We start from the raw sequence: 17,155 nt of genomic DNA, 5'->3' as shown, positions 1-17,155 counted from the left end.
AACGCACCAATAGAGGACAGCGGGTGCAGCAGCTCATTAACAGCAATCACAGCAGATCAGTGGCGTTTGTCAGGACGGTAAAAAAAACTTAAGGTGTCTCCACAAAAGCTGTAGTGTTGGATCAGTGCTGAAAGTTTGAGTAACTGAATCACATCAGGGAAGAAAAAGTTTAATCCATGAATAGATTAATCAACTGGTTTGAGCAGTCAGCACTACATTTAATTTTGTTTCTCCTCTCAGTGTTCACACTTCAAATTTCAGAGACTCATTTCAGCACTTAAACACCAACTGCCTCTTAAAAAATGTTCAGTGCTTCAACTTAAGCTGTTCATGACGCGATAAAACATTTAGCTAAAGACACTTTAATCCAAAGCTTCAATACCAACACACACTCAGTATTTTGCTCTGGGCAACATTATCTCCTATTGAAACCACATTTAAATACTAAAGTCCGACTGATTTATTGGTTGGTAAAATCAGTGATATTAGTCTTTCACAGATCGTACCAGAATTTATGCTTAGAGATAAGCACTGATGTGAAAACGTTTATTTTACAGAATAAACAATGCAGAAAAGATTCATGTTTATATTGTATATTTAAAATATATATATTTTCTCAATTCAAGTTCTAAACATTTGGTTGTATTTGTGTTCTTTCATATTTATAAGAAAGTTTATGGTTAAACTGTAAAATACTGAGCCTCGGATCCAGCAATTTGTCGACAACCTGTTCGAATAAAAAGATAAAGCAACTGGTTTCATCACAACAGTCTGAACGTCACAGAGATATCAATTCAAAATGTTCAAGCTCTGTAAATGATGTTAAAAGCTGAACACGACAATATGACACATTCAAAGTCACATGAAAACATGCGGTGTGTGAAATTGTGCTGGATGCACGCACGCACGCAGGCACGCGCACACACACGCACACGCACACACACACACACACACACACAGGACTTTGAAATGAAAAGCTACTTCAGTTTCACTGAGCACATGATCTCACAGCACTGAGGCCACAGGCTCTTAGACTGTACTGAGTGTCAGACAGAATAACAGGTCAGAGGAACAACCCTCCACATCTAATTCTGCTCCTCAGGGTCAGAAGCCACTGAGTTATAATGACGTTTAGAGTTCAAGAAACTCAAGTGGAACGGTTGAGATCTTTCCAAACAGCAGAGGAGTGAGCAGGTCCCTGCTCCTCTCTGGTGTTTTTTTATGTTTTAAAATGTCCAGCTTGTCCCAGTATGGAGCGTCTTGGCAGTGACAGCAGAGCATGTTCAGATCTGAGCCGTGTGTTTCTGTGTGCTCACACCGTGATGAATTGGTACGTGCTGACTGTTCAGTCACCGCGGCCAAACGGAGCCACGCCCAGCGTCGACAACATAAACACTGCATTCCAGGGACCCCGCTCTCCCAGCACAGACCAAGACTGAAATCCGCGCAGGGTTGGAAATGAGTCCGTCACACAAGTTCCATGTTGTCAGCTCGACATGTGACTGACGCTGAGGAAAGAAAACAAACCACAACAGGGACTCTGCTGCGTCTACAATCTGAACGAGAACCAGAAGTGAATGTCAGCAGGGTTTCCCCACAGATCCTGACCCACCTATTCTCATGACCACTTTTGGCAATGCTTTAAAAGTATGTAGGAAAATGGGGCCATGGCAACGCAGTCTAAACAACCACTGATGTGAGTGTTATGTGTTGGTGGGGAGGTTCCCTGAATAATACAAGAAAACTACAAAAATGTGTTGTGCATGAGTCAGCATCAGGGCTGTGCATCTCTCCCCTTCTCTTCAGTATGAATCTAAATACGAGCAGATACAGATACATAGATGAAATACACCGAGAATATAAGACGATTTGAAAACACTGGATATTAATATTGATTGAACTCTGATTCAATAAGATTGGATTTTTTCTGGGTCATAAATTAAATTACTTCTGAGAAACTGGGATGAAAAAATCTATAGTCCCTCAATTTTTCATTTCAAGTAGAGAATGAGAATTGTCCAAGATATTCATGCATCAACAACACTAAACATGGGCATCGATGTACTGGGTCATTTTCAACTAGTCTCCAAGGAGGAGGATATTTTCACTGAAATGTTTAATGGTCAGTATCATCCCAGTGAATTTGGGAAAGAAAAAACAAAAAATACAAACATGTTAATGAACATTTATAAAATATATTAATAAAACAACACCGGGGTTGTGGCTTCCTGACCTTTTCTGTGCAAGTAAAATAAAAAATATATAGAGCAGTAATAGTATAAAGTATATAAATGAAGGGTTTCTGCTAATTTCTACAAGTTATCTATCTATAAGTTTCTTCTCTTTAAGATGATAATGAATAAAATGTACACATACGCTCAAGAAAGAAAGATATGAGGGAATATTTGAGTCCCAGGATTATTTACACGCCCTCATAACTGAAAATGAGGTGAAGTGAGAATAACCCTTGAAATGTTATCTTGCAAAAGGTCTTTCCCACAGCCAAGCCAAGAAAGTATGCAAAGTATGCATGCCCCCAAAACATGTTTCCCTTTAACAAAGTCACACACAATATGTCATTTTGTGCCATAAGAGTTACCCGGAGTTTTAAACATTCCCCTCAGTGACTAAGAAGAGGATGTTCTTTTGGAATGGAACACACGTGCTGCTGTTGCCACGGAATACTTCAGTGGTGGAGGGTGAAGTGACGTCGTCAGATCAGATTCTGGTGGTGACAGAACTGAATTCACTTCTTTTATCTTTTGTTCCACTTACATTTTTACCAAAACTACATTTTACGGCTTCCAGAGGAGCTCAACAGCTTTAGATAATAGTTGGACAGAACTGAGCTGAACGTGTGTAATTTAAACCTGACTCCACATCTGCTGGGTTTAAACTGTAATTAGTCATGGTCCAGGGAACTGGCCCTGTAACACTTCTCAAGGTCTTGATTTTCAGAGAGTTCTTTTGAGGTGAAGAACTGAAACGTTTCTCTCTCTCTAACACACACACACACACACACACACACACACACACACACACACACTCACAGAGAGAGAGAGAGACAGACAGACAGACAGACACACACACAGCACCTGTTGGCCATGTTGTGAACAGGGAAGTGAAATCCTAACAGTTGCCAACACAACATGAGGAAACCATCAGGCCCCTACTTCCTGTTGGCTCTGCGTCCGCCCTCCATCTGCTCATTTCCTCTTCTGACTGACGCCTCTTTTTGACTGTCTCTGAGACACACACACACACACACACACACACACACACACACACACACACACACACACACACACACACACACACACACACACACACACACACACACACACACACACACACACACACACACTACACTATACGAGTACCCTTCAGACTTTAACAAACATCAGTGCATACAGGACTTAATGGAACATGGTGCTGCCAGAGGACACTAATGTGAGTTCTTAATAGGTTTAATGTCTTCAAATATCATATTTACTTTACGTCAGAAGAGACAAACATGAGACAAACAGTCACATTTTCCAGGATGTAATGGGGTGGAGCAATATGGTGATTTCTTTCCCCTGCAGTACCATATTAATTACTCAGCTGGCAGATATTGCTGTACGTCTCACAATGTGGTTGCTCTGCCTTAAATATCTCTGACAGTGTTAGGATATTGTGAATAATGTTATAAATCAATGAACAAAAGTCATTGATGTGATATTAGATTTATATAATTCTGCATTAATGAAAAATGTCTATTCTATATATGCTTGTGCATACATGGAACGCCATAACTAAGAGACTGGCATCGTGCACAGGAACATCTGCACCGAGTGAGGGGTAGAAGTCCCAAGTTCAAAATGGAAGACACATTCGAAGGTGGATGAGAAAGACCGAGCTGAGATCTCGTGGGACAGATCCTGACGGATAAGCTGGCGATGGTCAAACAACGGATTCATTGTGATGGTCGAAAAACAGCCGAAGAAGGAAGGGCCGGTAGATGTAGCGTTCCCAAGCAACAGCAAGAAGAAGGAACACAAGAAGCCATAAAGACACCGAGGGCTGAGAGTGGAGCTACAGAAGATGTGGAAACAGTGGTGCCAGTGGTAATGGCAGCACTCAGGGCTGTAACCCACAGACTGGGGGAGTGGCTCTGGTTGATTCCAGGAACAACATCGGAGATCTCTGTCAAGGACCTAAGCTTAAAGGAAGAGACACAAGACCTGCCACATGGGGCCAGTGGGACATTTTTAAAACAGGATTATAATCGATATTGAAACAGTATTAACGGTAATAACTTGTAGATGTTCTTATTTGACAGTTTTTTTTGTTCAGACAGATAATATTTGTACCAAGCTCTTCTTTGAGTAAAAGTGGGAATGTAAGCACACTTGTACAATGGTTTGAGTCTGTCTGTCTGTCCTACCATCTACATCTATACGTCCATCCATCTTCTACAGCACTTTTGTGGGTCGCTGGGGAAACTGGAGCAAATAGGCTCAGGAACGATCACAGAAAAACATTGAAGCAATATTTAAGTAGAAAATAAAATGCAACACACACAGAGAGCAAGGAAATTAGATTTAGATTCAAACAACTTGCCGCTTATGAAATAATGAACCACCAGCTGAGTCAGAGCAGCTCTGCACTGTATGTTTCAGTTCTGGCAGCGTGTTGGTAAAACGCTCTCTGATACTCTGTCTTTCTCCTGCAGCATCCCGCTCTTTATTCTCTTATCTTTATCAGTTGTTAACATGCTGCAGAGGGACGCCAAGTAAGCTGCCAGCCTTAAACACACACACACACACACACAGACACACAGACACACACAGGACTACAGAATCTGCACAAATGCATAAATTATAAAACTACTCTGGAGCTCACTCAGTTCACAGCTGTTTGTCATTTTGCTAAACTTCCCATATCAATCATCATTTTGATGCATGATCAGTTCACACATGTCACGTGATGTTGGTCAGAATTCTGCCCTGCTGCCGCCCACTCAATGTCCAGAGGACTAATGCAGTGAGGTTTGATTTATAATTCAGGGTCGACACGACACAAAATGAAGGTATCACACAGTCGCTGTTTCGTCCATTTAATTAAATTCTCTGCAGTAGCTATGTTGCAGTGATGACTATGAGACAGGCACGGTTTTATTCACTGTGCTCGAGAGTGACGAGCAACGTGAGCCTTTTGTCAGAGGGGGAAACACAGTTCTTACAGATGTTTATCTCTGTGGTCACTGTAGCACAAATCTCCTGTTACATTTGAGAAGAGCAGCCAGCTACAGCAGCTACTTACAGTACACTCTCAAACTACAGCATGTGAGGAAGTTAAGTATAAATCCAGCTTAACAAACTAAATGTGTAAAATCATGTTTGCTGACATTCAGTCAGTTCAGATCTAATGGATTTATACGTGGTGTCATTGGGTCGTGTGCAGTACAGACAATAAGCATAACAACAAAAGCTTTATCTGTTCTTTTAAATGTGAATTGTTGAACCATAAATACATTGATCAATCACCAACAAATCAATTTGTAGAGACATACAGATACCAGAGATAATATGATCCTCACAGCAACTGATGACACAGATCAACACAGTAACAACCCACAGCGCACCCACCCACGCAAATGCACACACACACATACACGCACACACACACGCTGCAGCTCATCACATTCACAAGCTTCAACACCTCTCTGCACCGACGGCTTCATCAGGATTAACACACATCTGAGCGTGTCATAGCAGCACCTTCACCTTCAGGAGGTGAGAAAAGTTAAAGTTGGAGCAGTGAGAAGGAAAAGGAGCTAAAACAGACAAAGTCCCCTTTGAATTTTAGATCAGCAATAGTCAATGTATACATGTTTGTGACAACAGTGCTCACACATATTGAGATAATTATAATTCAACTCTTCACTGCAACATGTTTGTTTTATTTCCTTTGTAAGCCGAATGTTATTGAGTCTTTAATACGTTGTTAGTTTCGTGTTTAATGTTTTGGTCATTGTATTACTCATTAACATCCTCACTTTGTACGGTGTGTGCATACTGCAGCCAGGAGGATACATGAAATCAGCTGTAAAAACATTCCTCAAGTGTTTTTTCTTCCACATTTAGTTTCTTACTGAAGAGAAATCCTTGTGTCCCCTTTGAATTCAGAGCCTCGTGTTCATGTTCATACCTCAGGACTGGCCCAGTTTTGTGTCGGATGTCAGTAAACTTCATTTGAATGTGGTATTCAAAGACAGGGCAGCTTTTCCGTGTCAGCAAACCACACGCAGGATGCACAGGAGGGTAAGACAGCAGTCTGGGTCCACATATCTGCATCATCATCTATGTGAAGGTTTTGATGCAGTTTGAATAATGTAAAGAGACTTGTCAGAGGTCTGTGCTCTACTGAGCCTTTCTAGTCTTTACAGTGTTAAAACTATAAATGAGGACCTAATGTTTGTGCATATATGCACATACATGCATACACATATGTGCTGCTCATCTAATTTCAGGTTACAGGCTACAACCTCCACTGATTAGATCATCAAGAATTGCAGAAGATGCTGTTGCTGAATATCCTTCCTGCAGCTCATCCCTTCTGTCTGTCACTCACATAACAACATAAACGCCCACATTACCACCCACAAGACACCTGCCAAACCACACACACACACACACACACACACACACACGTTATGTAAGCATGTGTCAGGAGGACACTTTCAGATGGTCCAGTTATAATCGTCAATCCTGCCAACGCCTTCACGACACATGTGTGGATATTTCCAAAAGCCAGTGAACCCACAGCAACGTGGTGTCCCCATGACAATTACGTCCAATGAAAACACAGACAACACTGATGATGAGTTCATTATCGTCTCTGTGTGGACATCTTAGAGTCCGTTATTGTTTCTTCCATCGTTTCCACTGACCAAAGGAACCAGGCTCAGCTGTTTTTGAATCCTCCTCTGTGCTTTAAAGTGCGCTGAGTGTCGGTTTTAATCCGTGGGTTGGTTAGTTTTATCGGTCGGCTAACTGCTATCAGAGCCTGGAGCATCCGTTCTGTTGCTATGGTTACCTGCACTTTAACACAAGCTGCACGTCGAGCAGGTCTGAACTTTGCACGTGTGGAATATTCTGCTGGTGCGCGTGAGACGGAGTGAAACAAAGGCAGGCACTAATTTGACAAACCCTTCCACCTTGGGTTGGGCTTCAGGCTGCTGATATATTAAGTCGGCCTTTTTCCTACAACCATAATAAACAAAATTCCTGAAAGGCCCTTAAATCAAAGCACAAATTCCATCGGTCCAATACTGTTTCCCAAATGTATTGTGTTCACTTCATGCTAAACTATCGTCAACAAACCCGGACACTTTCACATAAGTTTACATTTGAAACACTTTTTGTGATGCTGGATAAACGTTTTCTCAGCGTATGAAATGAGAAGCGCTGTTTGACATGTTATTATTTTGATAGACCTGCATTAAAATCCTACCAGGAGAGGAAGGGATTATAACACATCTGTGGACGTGTTGAGTTTCACTGACTGCAGCTTACGAGCATACGTGTAAAAAGCGAGGTAGAAGCGAGAGGAAATTATTTGTGGAAGAGAACAGTATTTAGTTTGGATTAAAAACAAATTAAAACAGGACATTGGAACCAGAGAGAAGCCTTAATAATAAACCAGAAACAACAACCTGCCTTTTGACAGTGCACTGACATTGAGATTAAAGAAACCAATTCATACACAAACCCTTACATGAGCTGCAGTCAACCGCTAAAACACTTTGTTTGAATCAATTGAGAGAATTAGCTGATTATGATCACAATCATTAGTTGCGGCTTTGATAAGCATCATCTCATATAACTTACAAATGTCCAAAGTCATTCTGTTGTGTTTTAATCTGTCTCGTTAGTCTGTAACTCGAAGCTTTCCAAGTCAAATTTTGAAAATGATGAATAAATAACAGCGTTGCACACAGCTGTATTTGGATGGGTATGGATGAACTCTTTCCTGCCAGCAGAATTATGAAATAATTATAAAGGCCAACAGGCCTATTATAACCACAAATAGTGAGGCTATGCTGAGCAGAGACCATCCATATCTTAAATATAGGACTGAGCTTCTCACAGCTGCACTGCGTCCATTAATAATTGATGTGGACTTACATAAGAGACAGTGCGCTGCAAGATCTGGTTCACAGGCAGGGATTCCGTCTGCAGAGGGGTTTCCACATTTCACTGAATTTTAAAAACCTCCACGTACAGCAGAGTAGCTGACGTTTAGGTTCAGTCAGTCCTTGCTGTGAATGACACCATACACTGTCACAGTGGTGTGTCCCACCAACCAGGGTGGAGCAATATGATACAGTGAGTCTGGAAATGTTTGTGTAAATTGATCAGGTGTCAGATTTTACTGTTTATACCAAAGTATGAAATCTTTTAATCTCTCTGTAAGAGCCCAAATGACAGTGATAGATGTACTGGATTTCTGCATTGATTTGCTGAAGTGGTTTTACAGGTAATTCATTCATTGGAAAAGAATATCAATAAAAGTTCTTTTTATGGGTTTGCAAAAAATGTGCTGCGTCATAACTTATTTTGATGTTAGAGCTGCAACTAATTATTATTTTAGTCATCAATTGATCAGCACTTTATTTTCTTGATCAATCGATTAATCATTTGAGCTACAAAAAGTCAGGTAATAGAAAAACAAGTCAATCAAGCTCCGCACACTATACACACTACTAGACCTCAGTTCTCTGCCTGATCTTTTTCCCATCAACATCTATGAATAATTCCCTGGAAAAATGGCCAAACTTTTGAAAAACAATCAAACAATGTTAAAGAAAGTGAAAATCCCTGGATCCACATCTACAGCCTTCCACTGAGCTCTGTGGTAATTCATCTGTTTGTTGTTCTGGTGTAATCTTGCTAACAGTTAAACAAACATACAAACCTACCAACAAACAGTCAGGGGTGAAGACATAACATCTTTGATAGTCTATTATCATTATTATATGTACATTACCACCAGACAGAAACAGAAACAATAACAAAAACATACTGACAATAGCATCAACAATCATTATTAATAGTTATTCTAATGTTATTCTGTGTCCCTGCCAGTGTTTAACAAATCCCATGAAAACTCTAATAGCTGAGCCATGTTACAACTATTAAAATGTTAGTATAATCCTCACATATAATCAAAACAAGATCCCCACATGAATATCACCAGCATTCAACGGTTAAACTAACAGAAGACTGGACACAGTTCAGCAGTGAGAGAGGGAAACCGTTCTTCTGCCGCAGGGTGACTCAGGTCATTGTGATCTGTAAATCAAGCCTCGGAGGGTTTGCACTCCATCTGGGGTCTGAAGGTCTGAACCACTGAGGTCGCACTAACACACTTTCAGTCTGACTGTCGGAGCAGGTTCGTCTCAGGTGTCGACTCATCAAACACACATATTAAACACATATGCAATAAAAAGTGGTCGCTGTCCATGTTTGCTGCTTCGATTTGGTGGCTGGATAACAATTTCTTAATCTGATTAACTGCCCAGACAGTTTTGGAGAGCGACACCACCTCCACATAACGAGCCAAAGTATGCACTGCGGATGTTACCCTGCACTTCAGGGGCCTGGTCTTAACTGTTCAATAAAGGGATGTATATTTCAATAAAACATTTATAAAAATCAGAGAGCAAGGGCTTTTTGTGGCGATGCCATTTTGAAACAAACATTCAGCAATCAGCAGATTATTCTAAGACAGCAACCTCAGTCACCCACAATCCACTGCAGCTCCTCACATTATACGTGATGGACAGAGAGGAAAACACACATCATCCCTGTCTGGACCAGACACTTCAGCAACCAGACCGAGACAGAAATTAAAAAAAACTAGACCTCAACAGTCTCCTCTTTTCTGCTTGTAACTGAAAAGGCCTCCAAGAAAATGTAGTAAAAATCACTGCTTTACAATGAAGTTAACAAAAAACTGAGACAGGAACATAGAAGAGATAAAATCATTTCTGTTCTGCGTGGAGAGTAGTTTGCACTCGATCTGATCACAGTCACTGAACACACACAAAAGACGATGGAGATACCAGTTGTTCTGATATCCAGTCACTGTTTCCACACACGAGCAGAGTTTAAATGAATGCTCACGTGTTTTCATTTCCAGGTGTGTTACTGTGGGTGGGGATTACTACTGAGATGGAGCTTAAATACTTGTTTGGGAGGAGGTGGTTTTAGTTTCAAAACGAAAACATAGTAATATAGAAGCAACCTGAGTCAGCATCTGTCTCTGCCTGCAGTCCTATCATCATCATCATCATCATCATCATCACCAGTCTAAGTAAACCTGACTGTGTCCTCCTGATGATATTCATCAGATTCAAAGCTGTACTCTCCTCAGACATTACTCATTATGATAATTTCCACTGTAGACCACAGCTGGCATCATGCATCTATTTGTTTACTGCACCTACCCATTATCCTACACAGGGTATCATGAGGGCTCCAGTCCCCTGGACAGGTTGTCAGTCTATCACCAGGCAGATTTATATATTTCAAAATTTACATATAAAACTGCTAAGAGTCAAAAATAACAGCAGGGGCGTGGCCAGCACGCCCAGAAACCGGCGTGATGTGATTACCTGCAGCAGTTTCGTGGTTCACGCGGTGAATTCATTATGACACCAACACCTCAGTATAACGTGTTAACCGTTAACTCGTGGTCTTTCATTGGGAGAAGCAGGAAGACAAATTCAGGTTCAGAAGTTTAATGAGCACTTCACTTAAAATCATGAGATCAGCTGACTACAGCTATTTTCAGACATGAGCTCTGGATAAATGGATTCTAAGTAGAACAGGTTTTTGTGTTTATGTTTCCAATGGATTTTTTCCATTAAGTTATTTAAAAACATGGTTAGCTTAGACTCACAATGATATGTATTTTGAAAGAAGCCTAATTCTGGCTTTCTCTGAAGGACTGCAAAAAAGGGAATTATCTGAGTTAATCAAAAATGCCCATATCATGTGATGTCATTATGTTAATGTGATGCTTTATTCGACCTGCATCCAAAACATAATTATGAGGGAAATTAATTTAACGATGAACTGATAATCAAAATTGCTGCATCTTAATCAACCAACTAATCTTTTTTAGCTTTAGTTAAATCACACGGAGACCACCTTGCCTCGAGTAAAGACCACCTCTAACTTCATGAAATATAAATACACTTCCATTAAACTGTTAACCTTCAGGGAACAACAGCAGAGGTGCTATTTCGCACAGCAAACACCATTAGTGTAGCTGCTGTTCAGTCAGACCTCTATTAACTAATTATATCACCAGACATCATGAATCAGGATCTGGGTGACGGACCACGTCAGCTGAACCGTTTCATAAAGGATTCCTTATAGGACTGTGTCAATTTTAATACATTGTCCCGTGCGAAGACAAAGACCCCTGCATGTTGTTGTATTGCCTCAAAAAACACCTGGTGGTTTTCAAGAAGTTTGTGGTGATTATATGAATCCATGGTGGCGTTAAGTGAATCTGTCAGGTCTCTGCACCCACACACGTCCAATAAATCACAGTCGATCCATTATCTATATCGCTTACCCTTCAAGGGTCGGGGAGGGGGGGCTGACATTGGGGCGACAGGCAGGGTACAGCCCGGACAGGCTGACAGCCTTTTGTCCTATGAATTAGATCAATGCATCACTGATTTGTTTTCTCCTTTAAATTCAAATGGGTCTAAAGCACCCTGCAAGATTTTGCAGCAAATCATAAACCTGTGGACTCACAGCAGGAGCAAATATGGGAAAAACAAAAGAAGCCATTCCCCCCCCCCTCATGAATGAACAACAGAGTCACTGTGCCACTGCTCCATCATCACCACCACCTAAGAATGTGACCTGCTACTCTGACCGGGCATCAAAGTTTGATTTCATTTGCAAAAGAGCTTCCTCTGCTTGGTGGATCTGCAGCCCTGGAAAACAGAAGGAGCAATGCCCTCGTTTGGAGGTCACAAGCTGAGGAGGAGTAACCATGAGCCAAGATGCGGGATCCCCCCTCCTTCCTAACGCAATAAGGCAGGACACACCCAGACACAGAGGGGAGGAGGAGGTGGATGAAATGAGAGGAGAGGAGGAAAGAAGGAGCAGAGCTGCTGCTGCTGTTCATCCGCCCATCTTGGCAGATGACGTAAGGACGGTTCTTCTCGAGCAGAACGTCCCTTAATTGAAATTTTAATAAAAAAAAACGAGCAAGATAAAGATTTGTATCCCTACCTCTCCTTCACTTCCGCCCGTCACTGTGACAGCGTGGAAAGCAGAAGTGCTACAGAAACTGCTAAATGTGGGGAAACCACTCCAACAAGCCGAGCAAGCTCATCCTGAAGCCGCCGCAGTCAATGACAAGTCACACCGGGAACACGCTCCACCGCCGAGACACGAGAGCAGCCGCAGCAACCGGTGTCCTTAGAACAAACACGGCCACCAGAGCCCGCGTGATCTGGGTGTTTTCACTGGTTACCAGGGGGGATGTCACCCGGAAAACAAGCCGCTGTGGGCAGAGACCGTGAGCAAACTGTTTCCAGACATCCGCAGGATTCCAGCCTCGGAGCCCCCCCCCTGCAACAGTCGATACTGTCGCCGCTCCGCAAAATCACCATGCGGAATCTGACATGTTTAAAACACACTTCCTCGTTTCGCAGCAAACACGAAGATGCACACACATTTTAAACAACACGCCAGGAATAAACCGAATCTGCGTCTCCGTTCGGCGTGGATCCGACCGCACGTCCGACTCGCTACGAGGCTAAAATGACAACTTTACAAACTGATAAGCAGCTCACGGTGTCACGCGGAGTCTAAAAGTTTTTTAAAAACATCTGAATGTGGATCGATTACTGGTGTGATCGATCCCCCCCCCAAAAAAATGATCGAACAGTGCGACCGCGAGTTGGCGTCCACGTTGTTTTTCCAATGGAGCCTTGACAGCGGCAGACTGCGGGCAGGGAGGCGGGTATGACCGAGCTAACTGCCGGGACGTTTGACGAGGTGGTAGACGGGTAGAAAACGTGCCCGGTCGGCAGCGGAGACACGGTTGAGATTAATGAAACGATAGGCGGGAGAAAAATGGAGGTTCAGCGGTGCCAGGGAGGGCGACGGTCGTGCGTTCACACCTGTGGAAAAATAAAAAAAAAATCCTCGGTTGTAGTTGCTAATAAAGTCGGTGTCGAGGCGGGGAGGCTGCGGGCGAGTGAACGTTAGCCAACGGCTAAGCGGCGCGGACGACCGGTGTAAATGTGTCACTTCAGCGGTGTTCTAGCCACATGTGGAGAGAAAGGGAAAGTTTAAAGAAATAAAAAAAGAAGGAGAAACAGTCGGGGGTAGAGCGGTTACCTCCACTCCGGGAATCCGCGTCCGAATCACGGCTGTGTTGATGAGGCGGGCAGCGGCTCCACTTCAGAGGGGTTTGTCCATTTCCCAGCACGGCTCCAAGTTGACAACTGCGGCGGCGGAGGGGACGACGGAAATGCAGGGGGGGAGGCTGACAGACGGCACCGGGCGAGGGGAGAGGAGTGAACCTCGCTAACGTCGCCCTTGTTCCGGGCAGTTTGTGTGACTGCGGGAGAAGCAGCGTCGGCTCTGGTTCCCGAAGCAGCAGCAGCAGCGGCGGCGGCAGCAGCTTCTTCCTCCCGGAGAGAAACTAACCAGATCCAGGTTCAGTCAGAAATCAATCCGGTCAAAAAGGAGAAAAAAACAAACTCCCTCCTTCTTCTCTTTCTTCTTCTTCTTTCTCCCAAACACACACACACACAAGGCTGCGATAACAAAGAGCAGATCCAGTAAGTGACTGGTGTGTGTGTGTGTGTGTGTGTCTGTATGTGTGTGTGTGGGGGTGGGTGGGACTGGGAGAGGTGGTGGTGGTGGTGGGGGGGGAGAGAGTGATGGTGGTCGGGGGTGAGGAGGAGGAGGAGGGTGAGGGGGTCCGGCTCATTCAAACAAGACCCGGAGGAAGAAAAAAAAGAAAGAACCGACACGTCCGGATCAGTCTGCCCGGAGAGCGGAGGGAGCTGAGGGGGGAGGAGAGGGGCCGAGGGAAGGGTGAGGCAGAGGGTGAGGGAGGGAGGGAGGAACCACCATGTTTTTTTTTGTTTTTTTTTTAGGTGGATCCATGATTTGATTGGGGAGGGGGGGGAGGGGGGGTCCACATCTGGATCAGCTCCGGAGAGATGTGAGGACAGAGGTTCATCACAGATCATTTGATTCTGTTCTATTACTCTAACTTATCAGACATGTTGTCAGGAGGGAAAACACCTTCAGTGGTGAGAGCAAAGGTAAAGGTCATTAATTGTCATATTTCTATTTTAAAAAGTCATGTTAGCCTTTCTCTAGAAGAGGCTCACAATATTTTTGGTGTACTAGTTATTTCTAGATTAGGTTGATGTGTATTTATATATATATATATAAGAAAATATTAATAAAGTTTCCACCTATAACCCATGACCTAAATGTTTCTACGTTTTTACCCTGTTAATATGTTTTTTTGGTAGGTTTGTGAATAAGGAATATTCTGAGATATGCGTTGATTTTAAAGAATGAAAGTGGTAACAACCTAAGACAAATAACAATCTTTCAGGAATGAAGTGAAAATATTTCAAGAATAAAGTTGTGAAGTTCACGATCAATTCATCATAATAATATTGTCAGTATAATATTGCAATAATTCAAAGTAAGTTGTCAAGTATCTGAGGAGCAAGATGATGTTTTCTTGTTTCTAATTGTTTTCTATGACACAGGACAGACCCCAAGTTTAGCACCACTGCTTTGATTTATAGGCAATTTAAAAAATCTAATAAATAATATCCCAATTTAATTTGAATTGAATCTCACTTGAATCAAACAGCAGATGGTCACGTGTATTGAACTGTTACATATTGAACAGATCTCATGCTGAAATGCATTGTGGGGGTTAACGACATAACATTTTCAGCAGGGGAAATTTATTTTTATTTTTAACTGCTGCTCTGGTGAAAATCAACTTCTCCCATAATATGATTAAAGTCCATATTTGTTTCATACGTATTTAGAAGCACAGAGATCTTTATATAATGTAGTTGCTGTTTGTGGTCACAAAAGAGGGGATTTTCTTGTGCAAACACACGAACAGTAACAAGGAACCTGAAAAGAAATGTCTCTGACTGCCAAATGGCCACTCAATCAGCTCTGCCTCCTACGCTATGCTAATGACAGAGAGGCAGAGAGGTGGTTAACGCTGCCATTAACAGCACCGAACACAGCTTTCAATCCAAAACACTGACAGCAGATGTAGGAGAGCGACGGATTCTTATAACTGTACCCAAAGTCCCCATCAGTCACCACCAGACACAACTTGTCCCTGTCCATTCTCTGAAAACAACACTGTATATACAGTATATTGTATACACTGGTAGAAACATACTCCACTGTTTAATTCTCTGAAAGAAATGACGTTTGAGTTGGTCTCAAAAGAGAAATATTGAAGTCTATAAGTAAAATGAATGAAAGGGGTTGTATTTTTTATAGTAATGTTATTCCAGCAAAAACAATAATGCACATAACTGATGTTCTAAACCTCAGAATCACATTTTCTCCATTAACTGACACGTGATATCTGAACCTTGTCTTGGCCACTTTAAGTGAGTGGAAACAGAACTGATGAGTCACAAAGTAAATGAATGAGACGACCTAAACATTTTATTTATACAATAGACAAGATGGAGGCTATAACAGCTTCCCAAAAGTAAAGCCAAATCATCTCGGCAGCCGGCAGTACAGGTCATAAATCCCACCACCTCCATGTTGGTGGATGGGATATGGGCAAAGTCACACAAAAGTACATGTTAGATGGCTTTTCTCAACACTGCTTTCTAATTCCTGATGACTCCCAACTGTTCTTATTGCCTGTGTTTAGATCTAAAGAAGTGGGAGGGGCTTGGTAGCATGAATACAGGTTCTCTGCAGCCGGCTGTTTGCATGGATGTAGGTTCACACAGTATCAGTGTCATTGAAATAAGTAATAAAGGTCCCACCAGAGCCTCTTGATGTGAGAGCCACTGAGTAACGTTAGCCAAATAAACCTTGGTGAAATCTGCTGCTGGTGCATTCTGACATTTGTGCCAGAGAACGTCATCTGTGGAGACGTTATGAGCCATCCTTAATGTTCACAGTAACAACTGTGCTCCTCCCGCTCTGACAGGCGGAAAAGTCTGCTTTGAAACATGCCAATAAATAACAAGTGTAGCTTCCATTGCATCACCTCTCTGCCAACAGCCCCACCACTAACTACCTCTTTAACACTTATAAAAAAGGAAAGCATATAAAAACAAACACGGACATGTCACTAAAGCATGCAGCATTTAGATTTAGTGATAAGAATAGATACAACTAAGTAAAACACCATGAAATAATATTATTAATAATAAAGAAGAAACATTAGGTTGTAAAGCTGAGTTTTGAGGCGGGTCTTAAAAGCTGCTGTGTGTGTGTCGGTCGCACACTGAAGGAAGGTTGTTGCAGAGACGAGGGGCCGTAACTGAAAATGCAGTCACCCTTGGTTTACAACGGGACATCTAAAAGTTTTTGACGAGCTGATCTTCAGGGCCTGACTCCACCGTGGGGAGTTACTGGCTCTTTACTCTGGAGCAGGGTCATGAATGGCTTTGGGTAATTAATAAAACTTTAAAATGTTTTCTAAATTTATAGGGCAGCCAGTGCAGTGATACTAAAACTGAAAGTATAGGAAAGGATCTCCTGGAGTCGGTCAATAAACTGGCTGCTGCAATTATGAGACTTCTGATCTTGGAAATGTTTCTTCTTTATGTCCATAAAAACACGCCTGGAAACACACATCATGTGACCATGACTCATGTGATAAAATAAAACATCTGACAAATAAGCGAAGGCATCCGGGATCCCTTTCAAAAATGTAGTGGACAGAGGGTGGAGGGCATGATGCATCCTCACTGTGTCCAGTAGTGATAATGGAAAAAAGCTGTATTCAAATGAGGATCCTTGATGTGTTGCGGGAGAAGTCTTATGAGCTGTGATGTTTTTTTTTATCTTATTACAGAATGATAAAGAAAGTAAGGAAG

General features: G+C 42.3%; 1 protein-coding gene and 1 long non-coding RNA gene across 8 annotated transcripts in view; one reads left to right on the top strand and one right to left on the bottom strand.

Moving 5' to 3' along the window:
- LOC109635482 (plasma membrane calcium-transporting ATPase 1-like) overlaps positions 1-14,057 on the bottom strand; it is a 78,353-nt gene extending 64,296 nt beyond the window's left edge. For 4 of the 6 annotated variants that reach the window (XM_069532037.1, XM_069532045.1, XM_020096666.2 and 1 more), the window contains exon 1: positions 13,422-13,916. The gene's annotated coding sequence lies outside the window, so the exon portion shown is untranslated. Of the gene's footprint in view, positions 1-12,305; positions 12,611-13,421 lie in introns of those variants that run through there. The other 2 variants (XM_020096664.2, XM_020096665.2) reach the window with 2 other exon arrangements.
- Positions 3,207-4,390, top strand: LOC138411509 (uncharacterized). Of its 2 annotated transcripts, none has more exons than XR_011244142.1 (2): positions 3,207-3,450; positions 3,819-4,390. It is a non-coding gene; the product is annotated as an uncharacterized lncRNA (long non-coding RNA). The 2 variants fall into 2 exon arrangements; XR_011244143.1 differs by having other exon boundaries at positions 3,250-3,450; positions 3,800-4,390.
- Positions 14,058-17,155: the final 3,098 nt, after the last annotated feature.

The sequence above is a fragment of the Paralichthys olivaceus genome, chromosome 2 (assembly GCF_024713975.1).
Source record: "Paralichthys olivaceus isolate ysfri-2021 chromosome 2, ASM2471397v2, whole genome shotgun sequence".
In the NCBI taxonomy this organism is placed as follows: domain Eukaryota; kingdom Metazoa; phylum Chordata; class Actinopteri; order Pleuronectiformes; family Paralichthyidae; genus Paralichthys; species Paralichthys olivaceus.
The sequence above is the reverse complement of the archived record's forward strand: the minus strand, read 5'-3'. Positions and strand labels throughout refer to the sequence as shown.